The following is a 22051-nucleotide window of genomic DNA, read 5'->3' as shown; positions in this document are numbered from 1 at the left end:
CTAAGAAGTCAGGTTCATGCCATTGCAGGCAACAGAGTGAGAAAGCTAAAGTATCTTGGCTTAATTATGCATATTACCACTGCTACCTGGGAAACTAGGCAGTCCTCAAAGTCCATCTTTTTTTTTTTTTTAAGATTTTATTTATTTATTCATGGGAGATGCAGAGAGAGGGGCAGAGACACAGGCAAAGGGAGAAGCAGACTCCCCATAGGGAGCCCAATGTGGGACTTGATCCCAGGACTCTGGGATCATGCCCTGAGCCAAAGGCAGAGGCTCAACCACTGAGCCACCCCAGGCGTCCCCAAAGTCCATCTTTTTAAAGGTGTATCAGGACCAAGTATTTTGGATGAGACACACGAGTTCATAAAACTTAGAGTGACTTGAACAGGCTTCTGTAGATAACAGGGAGAATACAAAACTCCTACCACGTGGAAAGACAAGTCCTCAGCAATCTAAGTCAGACAAGTCACAGGAAGAGAGCCAGCGAGGGTTTCATTTTGGGATAGGGGTGGAGGAGCACAGGGATAAGGATATATACATGTATCTTTATGTAGGGAGAGGGTTGAAGAAGCAGACTGAAGTTTCCAACAAGGCCTTCCTGTTTACCCTTGAAATCCAGAAGCAGATGGGCCTTTGCTCAGGGGTCTAAGAAGTCATTGGCCATCTTCAGATTTTTCTGAGAAAGAGGGTGGAGGAAGTTTCTGCTTTATGATCCAGCATCATGAAGACATACCCAACAGGCTTTACAAAATAAGTACTTGACTGTCTGTATTTCACAATAGTCCATATTGGTGAGTTAATTTTTGGTAAATTCACATTAGAAAGCTAACTACATCTAAGCTAGTTCAAAGTTATCTGTGAGTTCCCCTCATTCCCCTATATATACACTTGACTTTTACCTCATGCCCTTCGGACATATTCCTCCATATTGATGCTTGGTTATCATTATAGCAGCTTCTCAAGAGCTGCTTCAGCCATCATTAGACAAAGTTGAAAAATTTTCCCTTTTGTAATATTCTAAATAAATTCCCACATGTTGTTGACGCTAGGCTTCAAAGAGATCTATCCCATAAAGTTGGCAACCAATCCATTGGATTTCTCTAGTTGAAAGATGAAGATCTTCTCTAGTTGAAAGAGCTTACCATGGTGGTGTGGCATTTTGTTTCCAGATACCTATTCCCATGAGACTTGTCTCATGCCACTGAGGGACAAACCACATCTCGAGGCAGTGTGGAAAAGAATAGGCCTTATCAAATAATTTTCTGAAATTTTTCTGAAAAATTCTTCAATTCTGCATATGTCAATAGGAGGATGCTCTTCTATGGTTGGTGTGGGATTCATAACAAAATTGTCCATCATATGCTAGAATTCCTCAGCCTTCAGTTGCCAGTGTGTCACAGGGCGAGGTGACAATCATCCTTTCCAGCTCCAAATTCTCTGGTTGCAGGGAAATATTACAAGAAACCTCAGTCTCCAGTGCCATCCAACAGGAAAATATGGATAAATTAAAGAGACACCAAGCAAAAGAAACTCTTCACTCAGGGTGAAGAGGGCATGACATATGAGAAATGGTGGAACCACAAAGTGCACCAGAAATCATCAAAATAACAGCCAAGGGGGAAATGATCAAGAGTCTGCTGATAAGTTGAAGAGTCCAGGGAAGAGAAGAAAGTGAAATAATCCTCACAAGGAAGAATGGTGTGTCCCTGCTTAGCCAGGGAAGGGTACCACCCCTTGCCTGCAGGGACCTTTTGTGAGAAGCTGACGGATCTTCACAAGAGGAGAGCCGTGTGGCAGGAACAGAGAGGGTACACGGCACAGTTTCTCACTCCAAATCCTACCCACGTGCAAGCTTTTTTTTGTATGTACGCGCATAAGGCACTTTTTCTTACTGCCATTTACTTTTGGAGTACTCAAGCCTTATCCAGGGAAGGAGTGGAGGCAATAATCTCCAGAATTAAGCTGCTTGATCTGGAAATAAGAAAAACCTCTTTTAGCAAGCTTAGTTTGGGGTTTTGCTAACGGAAACTTTTGTGCTTAGATAGCAGTACTGTTGGGGTAGGAATCAGAGTAAAGGGGACCCTGGTTAAAGTCTGACCAAACCCTAGATAGCTCCCTCTTTTTACCTTTAAAGAATAAAATTAGACTCTGGCTGCCCCCCACCCCAGATAAACCCTGTATTTCATTCTCTACTCATCAGTTACGAACTTCACTCCCAGTGGACTGATGATTTAAGTTTGGGAGTTGGGGAGCGAGGCCCTTACTGAAGGTCTGGCCTTGACTCTGTGGCCTAAAGTAGTTAATTAGCTGGTGGGAGAAGCCAGGAGCAAACCAGATATCTGGTACAGAAAGGAAGGGATATTTATTAACAGGAGTTGTCTTTTTAAAAGTTTTTATTTTTGACAATAAAGAGCACAACCTAATCTCAAAAAAAAAAAAAAAAAAAAAGAGAGAACAAAAAAACCCCATCAGTTTTGGTGAAGAAACTTAGAGGAACATAGTGTGTTAACTGTACCTCAATTAAAAAAAAAAAATTCCAGATCTAAAAAAAAAATTAAAAAAGAAAAGAAAACCCATCATGTGGATTTAAATAATCTTAAACAATTAATAGTGTAAGAATGAAGTGCTTTGTTTCATATGTGATAATTTAAATGTTATAATCAAAGATTCATAATGTCAATTATATGAAGAGATTTCTTTAAAGAACCTTTTGTTGCTGTTAAAAAAAAACCTACAAGTTTTATACGTGTACAAAAATGTTATATATAAATATATATCATCTCCATTGATAATTATATATGATCTAATTATATATGCACATATACATGTATGTGTGTATATAATCTAAATATCCTAAAAAGCAAAATTTAACATTAATAAGGGAAACTATACATTTGGAGGAGAGAGAAAGCCCTGGGGACTGGAACAGTCAAGAGAAGGAAATCAAGAGAAGGAATATCAAGAAGGAAAGAGTATGTGAGCGAAGTCTGGTACACGGGTAGGAGAAATTAGTCTGGGCAATGGTGAAGGCACAGATATTCGAGTAACTGCTGGGAGATTGTAAAGGAAGAAAAACAAAGTCTTAATGCATGATGTTTTGCTGACCGTCTTCTATGTCATCTCTTGTCCTGTTTTGCGGGTTCTACATTTCACTTCTCTGCGTATGTTAAGTCCTACAGTAGCATCCCTGGGCCCAGCTACTAGCAACCAAAGCTACAATGAATGCTTTGACCCTCATATTCTATGAACTTCTGTTCTTATTTTTTCTAGATCCCATGATTTATTCCTCAAATTATGATATTGAACAACCCCAGTCACATTATTCTTTCACTTTACGTTCTTTTTCTTGCTTGCATTTCTCACTGGAGGAAGAGATTGTGTAGGTGTCAAAATTTGGCACTGGGTTGACTATAGTCATCCAGGAAATACACACCTACACACTTGGGATATGTCGTAAACCACCGAGTCAAAGGTGAATCTCTTTTATTAAATGGCAATACATTAAGAGCTGAATGTGAAAGGAACAGATTTTTATTGACCATTCATAATATGTAAATTCTATGCAAAGCTTTCTAGGGGACAGAAATGACTCAGAAGTTTACAAAAGCTTCATTTATTGGAAGAGACAGATGCGTAACAACTAACTAGGCTACTGTTGAAATAAACTATTGAGCCAAGATTCTTTGTTTCATCATACTCTAGGATGATATGGCAATCTCCATTGATGTGCTTTTTTTAACTTGAAATTTTTTCCTTACAAAGTTTCTCTCATAGGATCTAACTACTGAGGCAAGATTCAAAGGGTTCTGCAAGCTCTGCCCAATGTCCAAATCCTTTTTTTTTTTTTTTTTGACTAAATGATCCCTTTCAATAGAAGGACTACATCTCAATGAAGAGACTTCTCTGGTTCAGCTGAATTAATATGTGCCCCAGTTGTCTACACTGTATTCACAACCAGAAGTGGGATAGTCATCCCACGGACAGAGCCAAAGACACAAAAACCTGATGAAAGATGAGGTAGAGGGAATTCTGTGATGCGAAGTGGTGATTAATGGGGTAGCACTGGGAGGGGACAAGCAGGAGAAATGTCTTTGTTAGTTCTTTAAGCCTAAAAATGATGTACAATTGGATGATTTCAATGATCACGTGAAGATTCACCACCTAGATCTCATAAAAGAGAATTTAGAGTGTTGTGGATCCATATCCTAAAAAAAAAATGAGGGACGTCAACAAAGCATGCCTAATTGAGTAGGAAGGAAAGACTGGGATAAGTCCAAACTGCTCATTTGGGACATTAGAGTACTAGACTCTGGGAATATGTTTAACCAAGGAGGATCCTGCATCATAGTGTGATATTTGTACGTAGTTTAGCAAAGTTGCATTTTCAGAACAGTTGGCTACACTTCAAGGCTCCATCTTCTGTGAGCCTGAGAAGGAAGGTGTTCACTTTTCTCCATTCCTAGCTAGAGTTTGAAGGATACTATTTTGATTATACTAAAATGGAGTGAATAAATGCATGGATTTTTTTTTTTTTAGTCAGGCAGATGTGAATTCAGGTTTTGAGTAGGATAATCTCAGGTTTGTAGTAATTGTAAACCTTAGCAAATTTTCCCATTGACTAGTAATTGCTAAAAAAAAATCCTTAGGGCTTCTCAAGTGTAAGACACTATTACTTCATCTAAATTCACAATAATCCAATGAGCTGATGTGCAGAAATGAGTTAACACAGCAGGGCTGAGGCTGCCATCCTTAGAAAGCCCTGCTTGCAAAGTTGGCACTTGGCTAGCATCTGGGAACTTGGATTTCCCAGAGTTTCCACCATTCCCTGAGAAGGGTTACTCACTGTATCTAACTGTACAAACCATGTGGTTTATGCTAACACCTGCTCCCATTCTGGGGGTTTGAAATTTTGGTATGGGGCAGACAGAGGGTGCCTCAGTGACTAGCCCTTGATCAAAACTCTAGCCATGAGTCTCTGATGAGCTTCTCTGGTAGACACACCATTTCACACCTGTCGTAACTCCTTGGAGGAATTAAGCATATCCTGTGTGACTCCACTGGAAGAGGATTCTTGCCACCTTGTGCCTGGTTTCGTCTGAACTTTACTCCCTGTGCTCTTATCTTTGTATTTTGATTTGATTCCATTGGGTGTGATAGATCATAGCTGTGGGTATGACTATATGCTGAGTCTTCTGAGTCCCCCTAGTGAGTCATCAAACTGAGGGTGGGCTTGAGGACCCATGACACAGGTGTGTGACATTATTATCATCTCAGTTTTAAAGGTGAGGGGGTGGCTTCATGGAGAGGTTAAGTAACTGTCTTAAGGTTGCACGGCAGGTGTGCAGCACCACCAGGACTTGAACCCAGTCAGGCTAGCTCCAGAGCCCTTGTTTTCCCCTCTGTGAAGTCTCTAAACTTATAATACCTCCCTCATTGTGTGATTGTGAGGCAAAGGAGGTGTGTTTGCTCGGAACATACTAAGTGCTCAGAGAAACTCTGTTATACTATTATACACCAGTCCTCTATCCCTTCCACCTACTTATCAGGAAATCTACCATGAATCTCCCATAGTCCAATGATAGATAAGTAGAATGTCTCCAAAAAACTGAAACATGCGTGAGGAGGGAAATGGAGGGGAATGGTATACAACTCAATAGCTATTTTTTAAAACAATAATATCTATCACAAGACCTTTTCTTATTAAGCCGAATAGAGCTTCTATGCTTCCTCTCCTCTTTCCTTGCCTTTTCTGTCTCCTTGGGCCCAGCTTGGAGGGGCTGGTCACTGTGGTGATGGTGATGAAATCAGCAGAACTGGCTGCGTGTTTAGGAGAACTGAGGCAGAAGCAGGAGAGGGGCTGGGCAGTTTTGGTTGTGTCCCTTTCATTATGGCAACCCTATTTTCTACCACCCACCCCCCAGATGGGAACATGTTGTCTTGCAACAGAATACTTTTTCTTTTTGTAGAAACCATTTTTTAAAAATTCAATTTAATTAATATATAGTGTATTATTAGCTTCAGAGGTAGACTTTAGTGAATCCTCAGTTGCATATAACATCCACAGCTCATTCCATCAGGTGCTCTCCTTAATGCCCATCACCCAGTTACCCTATTTCCCCACCCACCTTTCCCCCAGCAATCCTCAGTTTGCTTCCTATAGTTAAGAATCTCTTATGGTTTGTCTCTCTCTCTGATTTTGTCTTATTTCTCCTTTGCTTCCCCTATGTTCATCTGTTTTGTTCCTTAAATTCCACATATGAGTGAGATCATATGGTATTTGCCTTTCTCTGACTGACTTATTTCGCTTAGCGTAATATGCTCTAGTTCCATCCAAGTTATTGCACATGGCAAGATTTCATTATTTTTGATGGATAAGTAATGTTTCATTATATATATACATAATGAAATATATATTATATATGTTTTATATATGTTTTTTACACATCTTCTTTATCCATCAGTCTATGGGCATCTGAGCTCTTTCCATATTTTAGCTATTGTGAACAGTGCTGTTATTAAATATTGGGGTGCATGTGCCCCTTTGTATCACTATGTTGGTATCCTTTGGATAAATATGTAGTAGTGCAATTGCTGGGTTGTAGGGTAATTCTATTTTTACCTTTTTGAGGAAACTCCATACTGTTTTCCAGAGTGGCTACACCAGTTTTGCAATAGAATACTTAACATTCTGCTTGTTAATATTATTTCTCAATCACCCTCACCCCCTTCCTACCTTTCAAATCTTCTAGCTAATGTAGAAATATCCAATTTTTTTCCATTAAGGAAACTAGATGACCCTAGCATTTCACAGACTTATTCTTACACTGATTTCTTTTCTTTTTAAAAAGAATTTATTTATTTATTCATGAGAGACACACAGAGAGGGGCAGAGACATGCTCCGTATGGGGGAGCCTGTTGCAAGACTCGATCCCTGGACCCTGGGATCACACCCTGAGCTGAAGGCAGACACTCAACCACTGAACCACCCAGGCATCCCTCTTACACTGATTTCAAAGAAAAACAGCTCTTCCTGCCAAATGTCTGTTTGCTATATGTCATAGCAAATGTACGGCAAGTTGCTGTATTGCCTTAATTAGTAGATCAAGATGTCCTACTTAGAGCTGAATTGCCTAAAGTGCAGCACATCTAAAGAGTAGAATCTAGACAGTAAAGGAAGATGTCCCTTATGTAGAAACCTCATCTCCATCTACTCTCCAAAATGCCTTTTACTAGAGAAACAAACTTCTTATTTCATAGTGAGAAATATGACTTAAAATGTAAATGGCAGGTGAGTAGTGGCTTGGCAATGCCAAAATCTAAATCAATGAGATCAAATCCTTCCCTGTGAGCACATTTTGATAAAGTCAAATTGGAAGGAGCCCATGGCTATCAGACAGTTGGAAAGAGGACTTGGTCAGAATGAGTGTCAAAAGAAGGAGATGGGACTTAGGAAGAGAAGCTGAAGGGCTACTTCACCCATACAGTAGATTTTCTCATGGGAAATCTTGGCCTTTGGTGGGCAGCATGATGAAAGCAATCTGGGAGACGTGAAAATTAAAACAAAAACCTCTTATCTTGCAATAAAACCCATTTTTATCTAAGAAAAATCAATGTCCTCACATGTCAGGATCTACTGCGAGGAGTTGCCTAGTCATTGACAGACTCTTTTGAGCCAATGACTCATGTTAAGTCCTTGCTAGGTCTTTTGCTCAGTTCCCCAGTTTTACATAAGTTACCTCATCTATTTTACCTCCATCTCCTTAGTTTCATTATCTGTAGAGTGGGGGATATAATAATGCTCCTAGGACCCCTGTGAGCATTGGATAAGATGATGTGGGTCAAAGCCCTTGTAAGCCAGTAAATGTTGGCTGTGAATACTTTATTCCAAGAATGTTTGCTATTACCAATATTGAGAAGAATAATCAAATTAATAATAAAAATCTAATTTTCACTGTACTAGACATTCAGAAAGGAGGGTTACCTCAAGAAGAGAACCTTATAAAGCTAAATTACATATGGAATGGGCATTGCAATAAACTCACTTATATGACCAGTCAAAATATCAACTTTCCCCATTGCAGCAGCTGAATCCTTCCTCCTGGGTTGGTCTGGTGAAAGTCACATGCAGTGGTCTACAAAGGTGATGGGCATCAGTTAAGATTTAGGTCAGAGTCTCTTAAGTAGCCAGTGATATAGTTGTGGGGATTAAGGAAAACAAAAATCTTACCAATTGCTGGATAAAAATAACATTCCTTTCTACAATGATCATCCTACATCAAGGAAATGTATGAAATTTAGACAGCATAGTCTGGTGTGCCTGCTACAGTTATTATATGGTGGAACTTCTGAAAATCACAGCAGCATAAATGTGTTTTATCGATCTTTGCTGTTGGTAAGAATCACGGAGAAAGCAAATTTGAGGCACTTCCCAATGCAGTTCAGTCTAAAATGGATCATTATTCTAAGGGACTCGTCATGCCTGTTAGACTCAGATTTTGCTTGGAGTCCTCCCCCCACCCCGCCCCCACTCTGCTCCCCATCATTCAAACGCTCTGTGCTTTCTTCACAAATGCTGCATGCAGACTGTCATTAGGTTCAGAGTAAGCTGCAATTAGCAAGTCTGTCAGCTTCTCTTACAGGGAACTTATTTTTCAGTGGAAATTTTTGTAATGGTTCCGGTCTGATCTTTAACTCTTCCCTGGAGACCAGACTCCCGAGCTCAATTCTTGGCAATGTGATTCTAAGAGTGAACGATACCCCATTGGGCCGATTAATGACGGTAATTTCTTAAATTTAGCTACTAGCTGTTTTGGCACCTTCCACCCAGCACCACTTGCAAATAAATCCTGTAGAGTTCTGAAATGTCTGGCCTCCCTGTCTGAACCCTCAGAGATTTGCAAGGCTGGGTCTTGGTTCTCACAAGGCCCCTTCAGTGTGGTCTGGGGTGGTAAGCCAAAGCCTTCGTGTTTCAGGAACTCACTTGCATTTTATGGACTGAGTGAGAGAGATAAGGTGTTTGCCAGTGTTGCAGCCCAATGACCAAGGGGCTACGTGGAACTTGCTGTGTATCTCCTGGAAGCTGCTTCTCCCCTCTCTGCTAGGCCCGCGGGGACCCTTGCAAGTTGAGAGGGAGAGCTAGGGATGAAGGATTGCTAGGAATCCAAACTCATGGAGAAAGATTTTAAACTTAAAAAGCAAAACAATGAAGATCTGTTTAACTTAGAGGAAAATACACATAATTTAATTTATCAACTATAGGCATTCTTGTGATTCTTCATGAGCACAGAAAAATTGTCCGTGTCTCTCAAGAAGTCATATGGTATTTTTTTTTTACAGTATTTTTTTTTCCTATTTGTTTGATTGGGTTTTTTTCCTATTTGTCACACTGAGGAAACTACCATAACCATAACTACAAATCAACATACTATGAAAGAAATCATCCCCAACCTTGTCTGACTTTCAGCCCACTTGAAAAAGGTCGCGCGTGTTGGCAGGGCCTGTTGGTGCTCTTCCCCATTATTGCCCAGGACGGGGCAGGGGCTTCATAAATACTTGGTGACTGGTGATTGATAGGCGTGTGGGTCTACATGATGATAAAAGCTATCCTCATGCACAACTGCATTCGAATCACCGGAAAAGAAAGAAGCACATGCTACGTTGGAGTCATATAAAGAGTGTGGGGTCAGGGAGCATTTCTCTGCTATTAAGAAATAAATTGTTCAGCAGAGAGAAAATACAACATAGATGAGACTAATATTGTTTAACTGTGAAGTAGACACATTTTGCTGCTAAACCTTGGCAGGAACCCGGGAGGGCCAGTGGGGTAAGGTATTACATGAGAGCATTTCTGTAGTTTCCCTATGGCTGAAGCAAGGAGCTGGCCAGATTTTCTCTGAAAAATACTCAGGCCAAAAATATTCTTTGGTGGGCTATATTGAGTTGAATTCTGTTTTTCAATCAGGCTGTTATTCAAATACTGGAGCAGACCCAGATTTGCTTTTCTGAGGAAAAGTCTGTCTCTGCCCACAACTTGTACAGTGCCAGAGGGTGGGCTTTTGGCCTCTCCCCAGGGACAATGCGCCAAAGGGGTGGCTCCCCTCCTACAACCTGCGCACAAGCCAAAGAGAGAGGCTTACGGGTCTCTGGAAGTGCACTGGGGCACAGCCACCTTGCTCCTCTGCTCAGAGCACCTGTTCTTCCCTTCAAGATCTCCTCCTCATGCTTTTCTGTCACTTTCTGATCTTCCATATGGGCCACCTGAGCCTCAGCCCTCCGGAGCAGGCTGCCAGGCTTAAAAAGCTCTCCTTCTCCTGGACAGTAGGATACTTGTCTCCACCATTCACTTGGCGATTCCCTCCCTCCCTCACTTGTTTATAGGCTCAACAGGTATTTATTATGCACCTACCAAGTGCCAGAGACACACCACCGAACAAAACTAACTCCTGCCCCAACAGAGCTGGCATTCCAGGGCAGGAAAAAGAAAATAAAGCAAATGCACAAGTATTTACTACACCCCGTGGTGGTAAGTGCAGGTAATGGAGTGGATGTTCGAGGCGGGGAGGTGGCTCTCTTACTATAATGTGGGAAGGGAGGACAGCATGATAAGGTGACGTGTGACCTGAGAGCTGAGGGAAGGGAGGAGCATCACAGGTGAGTCTTGGAAGGCGCTTCCAGTGCACAGGTCCTGAGTCGGATGCACACTTGGTCTTTTAGGGGAGCATCAAGAAGGCCATTTGGAGGCTTTGTAAATGTGACTTTTTGTTTTTGCAAATGTACGTTTTCTCATCAACTCACATGTAAGCTTTTTGAGAGTAGGAGCCCATGGTGGAGATTACAGGTGATGCTTTCTTTAGTAAAATTCCACTCTCTGCAATACACCAATCTGTAGTATATATCATTGTGCCCTTTCCAGCCCTTACCAATAAGTTGGATTGGATTATTACCCCTAGCTTGTGGCACTTAACTATCCTAATAAAATATTGATGCTCTCTTAGAGCGTAAGTTATGCACGTGACCCTCAAATGCCCAGGGCCACATATAGCACTTAGCAAGCTGGCACAGTTAACCTTATCATTTTTTAAAAATAATATTATTTCTCAGTTCGAAATAGTATTACTGATTGATGCCTTTATCTCTAATGCCTGCCCTTGCTTCAGACAAAATACCAAAAACACAATGAAAACAGAGGCCAATAAAGTAAATAACTCAAAGCAACCAAAGAAACAACCATCACCAAACAGTCCTAAGTCTTTCCAAATCAATACTTCTCCAGTCATAACTCCTTTATTACATGGTTCTTTTCCCCCATCTTGCCGTAAAAATAAAGAAGTCATGAAAAACATCCATCAACTATGCACAAAATACATCTTGGTCATTTTATCTTAATACAACTGTATACAATTTGTTAATTCTCATTGTCATCTATAACTGAATTATATGTGCTTTTGGAAGCTGTATAATGAATAGCATGTTGTGTATAATTGTTGAAATGTGTTTATGGTCATTACATTACTTACATCTGAGGCCCCTTGTCAACCACAAAGTCTGTGAAGATGCAACCTCATTATATCCCAATATCATATCATCAAGGAAAATTGGATTGGGTGGGCTTGCATTGTAGTTGTATTTGCAACGCTTCTTGAGGACATAAAACCCACAAGTATTTTTAATTACTTGGACATCTCTTACATATGGATTCTTTAGAGATGGGGATTTTGTCTGCTTAGCCTAGCTGTTGAATCCTCAACACCTAGCACAGTGCCATCCCATAGAGGTCCCTTAACAAATGTTGAATAAATAACTATCTTATTTTCTGAAGTGACATATGGTATCTGTGATTGTTAATTTTACATGTCAACTTGGCTAGACCAAGGGACCCAGATATTTGATCAAATATTTTAGATGTTGCCGTGAAATTATTTGTTCGGTAAGATTAACATTTAAATTAATTGACACTGAGTAAAGAGTCTATAATGTGGGTGAGCCTCATCTTATCAGTTGAGTCTTAAGAGAAAAAGACTGATCTTCCCTGAGCAAGAATTCCACCAGCAGACTGACTTTGCACTCAGCTGCAACATCAGCTCTTTCCCAGGTCTCCAGCTTGCCAGCTTACTCTGCAGATTTTGAACTTGCCAGCTTCCATAGACACATAAGCCAATTTCTTAAAATGAATCACTCTCTCTCTAATATGCATATTTATATGGTCACATGCTATTGGTTCTGTTTCTCTGAAGAACCTTGACTGATTCAGGCCGCCTTAATCATTTACTCTCTCAGTGGGTCAATCAATATATTTTATTTACCAAGACTCATTCTCACCCACCATCGTCCCACAGCCCCCAAAGCCAGACCTGTGACACAACCTCAGATAGCTTTTGACCTCAACTTCTCCACTCTGGCGGAGGGCCAGAGAGCATTATCTCCTCAAAGTTTCATTTCTCTTGTGATACAACACACCTGTGCAGCTTCTCTCTAGAGAAACAGGTGCCCAGAGAACATTGTACTTGGTAAAGCCATGTCGTGATGGTGCTATGGGAGGTACCAACTTACTACTGTGATTTTAGGGGAAAATACTTCCCATGGTGATGCTGAGCCATTAATAGTATCACTTCCTCTAAGTATTTCCACTCTCTATGAGTGAAGCTGAGGGTGGGGGATTTCCGTCATGGAAACTAGCCAAAAGGTTATAAAAGGTTCATGGGCACTGTACCATTTGATGACTGTGTGGTAGCTAATTGGTCCCGTATAAGCTAGGGAAAAGATGATTCTAAAAATATATCAGCAGGAAGCCTCTAGGGGAGCGTGGTATGAAATTTGGTTCTCTTCGGATCTAGCAAGAGATTAGCAGTGACAGAGCCTGTTTGCTGACCTAGGGGAGGATGCATTTATAGAGTAAGTATTCATGTAGATCCTTCATCAAGGTATTATGCGGTAGGAGAAGTGGACTTTGAGAGGGAAAGCCTTCCTTGTCACGCCTACAGTAAGCACAGTTCTCGTGCAGGAGTATGTTTTATCTCTGCGAGTCATTTTTATCTCTTTCTTCCTTCCACGGAAGGCCCCTTCCCTCCTTTGATGTCTTTTTCCTTCTGGCTCTCAGTTCTCTAGTTCATTTGCCTCTTACCTCCAGATAAAACCTGTTTCTAACAGGAGGCAAAGCTTCACACCTCTGCTGGTGGTGTTTTGTGCATGAGACAGGGAGACATTTGGGGAGCATTGTGCCTTCCTGAAATTACCCTCTGAGCCTTCATCTTTGTCAATTACCCAGCCCTGTCAGTGGGTAGAAATGATAGACTGTCATATGTTTACACAAAAGAATGCTGTACAGCCAAAAAATGCTCTGCAGTCAAAATAACTCATCAACACCTATTTGCATTGACATGGATAACCCTGAGAAACGATGTTGAGAGCCAAAGAGCCAGTTATCAAAGAATACGTATGGTATGATTATTTGTGTTTAAAATTCCCAAACAGGCAAAAATAAGAAGCATATACAGTACACATAATTGTACGTAAATTAATTTTTATATAAATATACTTATGCACAAATTGCACATACACATGTGACGTACATATACATATAGACACATAAGGCCAATCTAACAAGAAAAGTAAGGGGATGTGATTAATACAAAATTTAAGACAATGGTTCCCTGTAGTTGGGGGGTGGGGCATAGGTAGAAACCGATGCCATTGGTAAGGGGCATGAATCAGGATCCGAGGGTTGGTAAGGTGAGCAGTAGGTAAACGTGCATCTGTTTTATTTCTGTTATTACCGAGAACAGGTGTCTACATCGTATGTGCTTCTTTGTGGTATGAAATGTTTCACAATATTCATAAATGTTTCTCAAGTGACATTTGCCTGGGTTATCTTTTTTTTTAAATTTTTTTTAAATTTTTTTATTTATTTATGATAGTCACAGAGAGAGAGAGAGAATGGCAGAGACACAGGCAGAAGGAGAAGCAGGCTCCATGCACCAGGAGCCCGATGTGGGATTTGATCCCGGGTCTCCAGGATCGCGCCCTGGGCCAAAGGCAGGCGCCAAACCGCTGCGCCACCCAGGGATCCCCTGCCTGGGTTATCAATCCTCATTTATCTTCTTTGGGAAATGAAAGGATGACAGCTAGCATGAAAATTAAGGAGAAATTTAATTGAGTTAGTGACCTCCATTAACCAAAGCTTCTAATGAGAAGCGAGTGTGAAGATGAGCGTTGATGCAACTGACACCTCCCTCCACCGTGGCGGGGTCACACCTGAAGCCATGGGGTGCTTCCCCAGGGCAGTCCTACCAGACAGGCAAGGGAGCTTCAAAATCTACCATCCCAGCCTGGATGTTTGCCAGCCAAGTGGGCACAGTGAAGTTTTTTTTTGAATGATCAAAAAGATCTACAGCAGGGGGCACCTGAGTGGCCCAGTGGTTTAAGTGAAAAGACTTGATTTCCACTCAGGTCACGATCTCAGGGTGGTGAGGTCAAACCCCGCCTGTCTCCTGTCCGGCTCTTGGCTGGGTGTGGAGCCTACTTAAGATTCTCTCCCTCCCTCTCCCTCTGCCCCTCATTCCTGCTCCTACTTGCACACACTCTCTCTCTCTAAAGAAAAAATAATAATAATCTGCAGCAAAGGGTGGCGTGGTCACCCCCTGCCCGGGACATCCCGGTCACTCCCGGCCCTGCAGCACTCACTAAGTGGGTGCTGGGTGGAGTGAGACACGGCTGTTACCATGAGGAGCTCCTGCTCCAGAGAAGCTCTGCTGGTCTTCTCTCTCAATCCTCTCTCCCAGGGTCTGCTGCCTCGTACAATTACTAACACGGTTTTTCCTTTCAATCGACTCACTTTTTTTTAAAGATTTTATTTATTTGAGAGAGAGAGAGAGAAAACATGAGGGGGGGGCAGGCAGAAGTTAGAGGGAGAAGCAGACTCCCTGCTGAACAGGGAGCCTGATACAGGACTTGATCCCAGGACCCCCTATCATGACCTGAGCCGAAGGCAGATGCTTAACCAACTCAGCCACCCAGGCGCCCCTCACTCCTTTTTTTTTTTTAAACTTAAAGATATTAAAGGTTAGTAGAAGGGAGTCATGAAAAATAGATGCAGGAAAACAAAACCAGGTGGTGGAGTTTTGGCTAGCGAGCGTTGCCTGCGGATGGCTCAGAGCCCAAGGCCCACTTGCTCTTTGTCTAAAATGATACATGGTCCGGGGTTAGAGAATGTTGGGATCAGACCACAGTTAGAGGCTCAAAAGAGTGAAAATGGAAAAGTTTTCTGTGACAAAGTCTAGTGCCTCAGCGTGATTTCAGGCCACATCTGTGTGTTGTGAACCATGTAAGATTATCAGATGGTGCCCTATGGTCTGGAAATTTTGATCAAATGAGTTGCAGGGAGACAGATAAGCAGAAGGCACATGGAGGGGGCTTGTAGTGAAGATGTGGTACAGTTTTGCACAGGATGTGTTAAGTCCAAAGGTGCTCTCCCTGGGGCGCCCGGCTGGGCTCAGTCCATGGAGCCCGCGACTCTTAATCTCTGCCTTCTAAGTTCGAGCCCCACGTTGGACATTGAGATACTCAAAAACAAAAGCTTAAAAAAAAGGGGGGGCTCTCACTGTAGTCGTACTGGGTCCTTTCTCTAGGTGGGATCTCAGAAGGGGATGGGGAGTCCCCTGAATGGGTACGCGAGAGAACGAAGCGCAGGTGTCTAAGATGAAATGGGGAACAAGGGATGACATGACCTGAGTATCCACAGCGTTGTGTAGCAGGTTGTTTCCGCTTCAGTTCCCTCCAGAAGCGGACCCTGACTCAGATTCAAGTGCATGTGGTTTAACAAATGATGCCAGGACAGCCTGTCGGGGAGCAGGGAGTAGGGGAGGGGTAGGGAGAAGGGAAGGGTACATTACGCAGCCAGCTACCACTGTGGGCAACTGAGCATGAGCTCACGTAACAGCTTTGGGGTGAAGGTAAAAGACACGTCTTGGAGTCACTCTGCTCGGGCCTGAGGATGCTGGGATATTTATAGCCCATTGGACAGTTTCTGGGAATTTTCATTTGCCTTTAAGCGATTACAGTGGCGCTACCTGGCTTAGAGAGAGTTCTCAGGTCCTGAGATAAAGATTCAGGCTATCAGGAATTAGGCCAGTCCTGGCAAACCATGGGATGCTGGATTCTAGGAAATAAACTGAGGGTTGCTGGAGGGGGTGCGGGGGTGGGAGATGGGGTAACTGGGGTGATGGGCATGAAGGAAGGTACGTGAGGTAATGAGCACTGGGTGTTACAGGCAACTGAGGAATCACTGAAGTCTGCCTCTGACACTAACAATACGCTATATGTTAACTAAATTGAATTTAAATAAAGAATTTTTAAAAAGGGGGGGACGCCCGTCTGGGTGGCTCAGTGGTTGAGCATCTGCCTTTGGCCCAGGGTGTGATCCTGGGGTCCTGGGATCGAGTCCCGCATCAGGCTCCCTACTTCTCCCTCTGCCTGTATCTCTGCCTCTCTCTCTCTGTGTCTCTCATGAATAAATAAAATAAAATCTAAGAAAAAACCATTTTTTTAAAAAAGGAAACAATAATAAAGGGATGTCCCCAAGGGGTGAGCAGTTTGTAAGAAAGACTATTAAAGGAGTAATCATCCTCTTAACTATGAAAAAAAAAAAAAAAAGAAGTTAGTCCAATCCTGATGAGGCTGGAGGAATAGAAGTAGGAAACTGACTGCTCTTACTACACTCTCCCTCTGCTAGAAATTTAAAAACCCTGTCCTGTTTAATCCTTACCAGAGCATCCAAGAGAGCCAGTTCTCATTTACACACAGAGAAAGAGGCACTGGGAGCTGCTTTATTTGCCCAAAGTCATGCAGCCTGTGTTCCACTCCTCTGGTTACACCTTCCTAGACTTTTTTTTTTTTTTTTTTTAATATTGAAGTAAATTCACGTAACATCAATTAGACAATTTAAAGAGGACCATTCAGCAATATTCCTATATCCACAGTACCGGGCAGCCGCCACCTCTATCTAGAGCCAAACCATCTTCATCACCCTACAAGGTGGCCTTGTACACCTGAAGCCCTTGCTCCTCACTTCCCCTCCCCCAGCCCCCAGCAGCCACCAATCTACATCTGTCTCTATTGATTTGCCCATTCTGTATATTTCTTATAAATGGAATCATGTGCTTTTTGTGCCTGGCTTCTTTCATTGCAGCATGGTGTTTTTGAGACTTATCCATGCTGGAGCAGCAGGTATTAGTATTTTTTTCTGTGTGTGTCCGAGTCACACTCGGTTGCATGGATATACCACGATTTGCCTCTCCGTTCATCAGCTGACGGACACACAAGCTGTTTCCCCTCCTGGACTATTGTGAATAGTGCTGCTATGAAAGTGTGCGTACATGTATTTATTTGAATCTTTGTTTTCAGTTCTTCTGGATGTAAAACTAGGAGTGGACGTGCCGGGCCATGTGTGATAATTTTGTATTTAACTTTTCAAGGAACCATCCTACTCTTTTTGGAGGGACCCTTCTCCTCTATTTAAATGTTAGAATTTGGGACACCTGGGTGGCTCCATGGCTCAAAGGAGTATCTGCCTTTGACTCAGATCATGATCCTGGGGTTCTGGGATTGAGTCCCACATCGGGCTCCCCACAGGGAGCCTGCTTCTCTCTCTATGTCTCGGCCTCTCTCTCTGTGTCTCTCATGAATGAATAAAGATAGGCTCTGTTTTAAAAAAAAGTTAGAATTTCCTGAGATTCAATTCTTTTTTCTTTTTTTCCTTTTTTTTTTTTAGATTGTATTTATTTAAGAGAGAGCACAAGAAGTGGGGAGGGGGATGGGAGAGGAAGAAAGAGAATCCTAGGCAGACTCCATGCTGAGCATGCCCTACACAGGACTTGATCCCATGAACCTGAGATTATGATCTGAGCCAAAATCAAGAGCCGGATGCTTAAGTGACTGAGCCCCCCAGGTGCTTCTTCCTTGAGGTTCAATTCTAAGCCACTCTCCTGCTTTCTCACTCAGTACTTTCCTGCAGGTCACCCGTACCCAGGCTACACTTACCAACCCCACGCCAAGGATCCCCAGACCTCTGCTCAGAGCTCTAAATATTGGTCAGTGTCAACCGGCTGGCTGACATCTGCCACTGGATCTATTCTAGAACTGAACCAACCTAGGCCTGGTCCCGACCAGCTTCACCAGTCTCTGTGATCGCCAAGCAGCATCAGCATCCACTTTGATGTGCAAACCAGGAACTGGGGTTGTCTTGGACACTTTCCCTCCCGACTCCCCTTTTCTGTCTACCACCAAGCACTGTCGATTTTCCTTTCTAAATGACTTTTAACTTTGTGCAGTCCTCTCTCCGCTGCCATCTCTCTTAGCCATACTCACACAGATACGCTGGCATGGCTGACTCCATCCACCTTCTCATCCGTCTCCCTGCCCATGGGTGTAGCCCCCTCCCATCCATTCTCCAAACCTATCGAAAGGGATTTCTTAAGAATGCAGACCAATCTGACCACAACACCTCTACCTTCTCCATGGCTTTTAGAGTAAGCAGCACCTTCTCTGCTGGACCTCTGGGCTCATTTTGAGCCACTCCCACTTCCCTCCTGCTGCACTGGCCTTGGTTTTGCCAGGTGATTCTGTGGTCTCCTACCTCAGGAAGTGGTCTCCACTGTTCCCTCTACCTGGAGCGTAGCCTTGTACACTCCTACGCCTTTTTCAGTTCTAGTCTCCCCCCTCCTTCTAGAAACCTCCCTGCCTTTCAGATGAGATCAGCTTCCCCCACAATATGTTCTGATCATTATCACATTTGTGTAATTAGTAATTAACGTCTGCTTCTCCCCTGGACCGTAAGCTTTTTGGAAGCGGGACAACATCAATTTTGCTCCATCTAATGTTAAGTTTGGACTTAAACGCAGCTGCCACACAGTGAATACTCACGAGATAGGTGTTAAATACGTGAATTAACTAATGAATGAGAAATGGAACTCCACCTCAAGGCTGATTTCACATTCTTCTCTCTCCATGGCTCCCTTTTGCCCTATTCTTAAAACAAGAATGTCCTTGAAAATTGGGCGGAATTTCCTCCCAAACATGGAAGGAAACAGAAAAACAGAAAAAAGGTGGTTGAAAACCATCTGGCTGGTTCCCAGAGCTCTGTCATGGGCAACTGCTCTTTGAACTCACTCCTGGGTGGGAACCAGCTTCGGTGGGGAGAGAAGACCAGAGAACCCACTCCCAGCTCTCACCACTGGCACAGGGAAAAGTATAAACTGCTCACCCATGTCCACACAGTTTGAACAACATGTAACCCTTTTAGAAATGGCTTTAGCCCTTTTACATTGTACGTTTCCTTCATTCTGAAAGAATTTCAGCAAGATAAAAAGGCTGCCTCAAACCCTTTATGGAAGAAAGGCAATCGAATGAATGAATGAGTTACGCGTGACTTAGTAAGTATTGAGAGAAGGAAGGACGAAGCTGTTGGGGGGGCCCGGTGTGGACAAGTAGAACACAGTGCAATTTGTCCCCAAGCCCTTAGACATGATGCTAATGATGGGGTCTCTGCAGAGCTGGACACGACTCCAGTTCTCAATCATGGTTTCCTGCTCCTCAGGGGTCATTCCCAGAGGGGCTGAAATGGCATTAGAAATGACTCGCATCCACCATAAGGTTTAAGTGACAGCCCACACCTGGAAGCCCTGAAATGGTGTCGGAGAAGCCAAAGCATAAGGTAATCCTAGGTAAGCTCTCCTAGGAGGGCAGCAAGAGGGGAGGAGCCGTCCAGCTTCTAGACCAGGAAGCACCTACCCAGGTTGATTTCAAGGCTAGAATCAATCGTGTAGGTTTGGGGTTGCATGCAAGCCCCTGCCTGCAGGTCAACTGGAAAGAAACCTGGAGTCACTCTTCCCTGCTTGGGGGCATTGAGTCCCTCTTGGCTCCAGTCAAGGGGTGTCGGCAGTGGGGAGCACTAACAGATGTCTGACACCAACTCAGGAAGTCCGAGTGTGAGTGAGTCTCCCCACCCCCCCAGGCCACAGTGAGTGTCTGGGGACTCACCCGGGGCAGGCCCACTGGTGCTGGCTCATCTGGTCTTCCCTGATGTTCTGGCCCTCTCTCTCTCTCTGGCCAGGCAGGCGGGAGGTGACGGCTCAGTCCCGCCTCATGATCCTGCTTCTCTCTTGCTGCAGCCACCAGACTTGCTTCTAAAGGCAGCTGCAAGCATTTCCCTACTGGGCAACCACACACGTAGAATGTGAGTGGCGTCCCTACGTGTGTTTTTCCTTCCGGTTGCTGCAAGTGATGTTGTCTCGGTTCATTTCCTCTCTGTGCCACAGTTGTTTTTTTTTTTGTTTTTTTTTTCTGATACACCGAGGGTGATCTGTAGTTTAGGGACAGGTGAGAAGTCTAGCTCTGATCTGGACTGCTTGCTACTTTGAGAACGAGAGGTGATCTTTATTATCACGATGAAATTCAGGGGAGTGCCATAAGCTCCTTCCTAGGCTGCATGGAAGCAGACTTTTTTTTGTGGTTTTTATGGACTTAATGTATTCTAAAGAGTTCCACTATAGATTGACATGAAACATCTTTTCATTTAACCAGTATTTATTGATTCTATGCACGGTACCTGCTAGCCTTTGAGTACCCACATGGAGAATTCCCATTTCCAGGGTGGTATAGAACTGGAGACTGTGCATTTGGAAGGGAATTTGCCAGCTACTTAGTCTCAAACCTTTTGTCTTCTTGCTGTGTGCTTTGGAGTAGCACCCAAGTGGTATGGTCTGAAGCTAACCACCTGGTGCTTGCCTTTAAATGCTTTTGATCTTTCTGTGACTCAGCTTCCTCATCTGTAAAATGGGAGTAGTCATAGGATTGTTGTGGGAATTAAGTGAGGCGTTACATGTAAAGCACTCAAGGAGTGGCTGCCACAAGTATATGAGTGTTTGCTATTATCATTAGTGGCAAATGTTATTATTATGAGCTTTCTTTGCTTTTTTTTTTGCCTTCTCTTCCCCCTCCTTATCCCTTGCTGATGCCTAGAAATGACTGGGGGACAGAGAGGATGGAGGAGAGAGGGAGACGGTTTGAACAAAAGTGGCATGCGATGCTCCTGTTTGCTCTAGTATCAAGACAAGGAAAGCGCTGTCCTCGGCCCTCCCTTCATCCTCGCCCTCTGTTCATGCTGTATATTGCATACCAGCAACTTCAGTTTTGTTATTGTCATTTTGTTTTGTTTGAATTTTCTGCAATCCTTCTCTGAAATTCAGATCCATGTCATTTATTTTAAATGTCGAGCTGGTCTGAATCATATTAAGGAAATACTTGCCCATAAGCAGATGCCACATTTATTTATTTATTTTTAAAGATTTTATTTATTTATTCACGAGAGAGAGAGAGAGAGAGAGAGGCAGAGACACAGGCAGAGGGAGAAGCAGGCTCCATGCAGGGAGCCTGATGTGGGACTTGATCCCAGGACCCCGGGATCACGCCCTGGGCTGAAGGCAGACACTAAACCACTGAGCCACCCAGGGATCCCCAAGATGCCACATTTAAACAAAGAAAAAAACCCTCATCTCAATGCCTTGTGTAATTAGGATTTATAAATAAATCAATAAGAAGAATATCTATGGCAATCTTCATACACATGTTGTATCCATAGGTGTAATTAGCAATATTCATGGTAAAAATATCATCTGTTTTTCTTTCTCTCTTTTTCTTAAAAAAAAAAAAAACAAACTACTCTTATGTACATGCTGCATATCAGGAACTGTTTCCAGATTAGAGGTAGAATTATCCTATTCTCAAGTTTTTATTTTATAGTGCAGCGTATCCATACTAAATCGAGTGGAACAGAAGCATAGACTGTACATATTTTTTTTCCAACATGTCCCTCCATGCATTTCCCATTCTTCCATAACCTGTGATATTTTCTCCATTAGATATTCAAGCAGTCTGAATTTAAATGTATCAATTTCAGAAAAAATAACTTACAGTTATACATAATACCTAAAAGGTTAATGCTATCGAGTTGTCTCCATAAGTCAGTTACACCCTAGATATACAAGAAGGTGGAGCTTG

General features: G+C 42.8%; 1 protein-coding gene across 1 annotated transcript in view; it reads right to left on the bottom strand.

Moving 5' to 3' along the window:
• The window catches only part of NEDD9 (neural precursor cell expressed, developmentally down-regulated 9), a 185094-nt gene extending 164845 nt beyond the window's left edge, over nucleotides 1–20249 (bottom strand). The window contains exon 1 of the mRNA XM_025999365.2: nucleotides 20033–20249. The gene's annotated coding sequence lies outside the window, so the exon portion shown is untranslated. The remainder of the gene's footprint in view (nucleotides 1–20032) is intronic.
• Between the last annotated feature and the right edge of the window lie 1802 nt (nucleotides 20250–22051).

The sequence above is a fragment of the Vulpes vulpes genome, chromosome 12 (assembly GCF_048418805.1).
Source record: "Vulpes vulpes isolate BD-2025 chromosome 12, VulVul3, whole genome shotgun sequence".
In the NCBI taxonomy this organism is placed as follows: domain Eukaryota; kingdom Metazoa; phylum Chordata; class Mammalia; order Carnivora; family Canidae; genus Vulpes; species Vulpes vulpes.
This window is presented reverse-complemented; position numbering and strand designations above follow the sequence as displayed.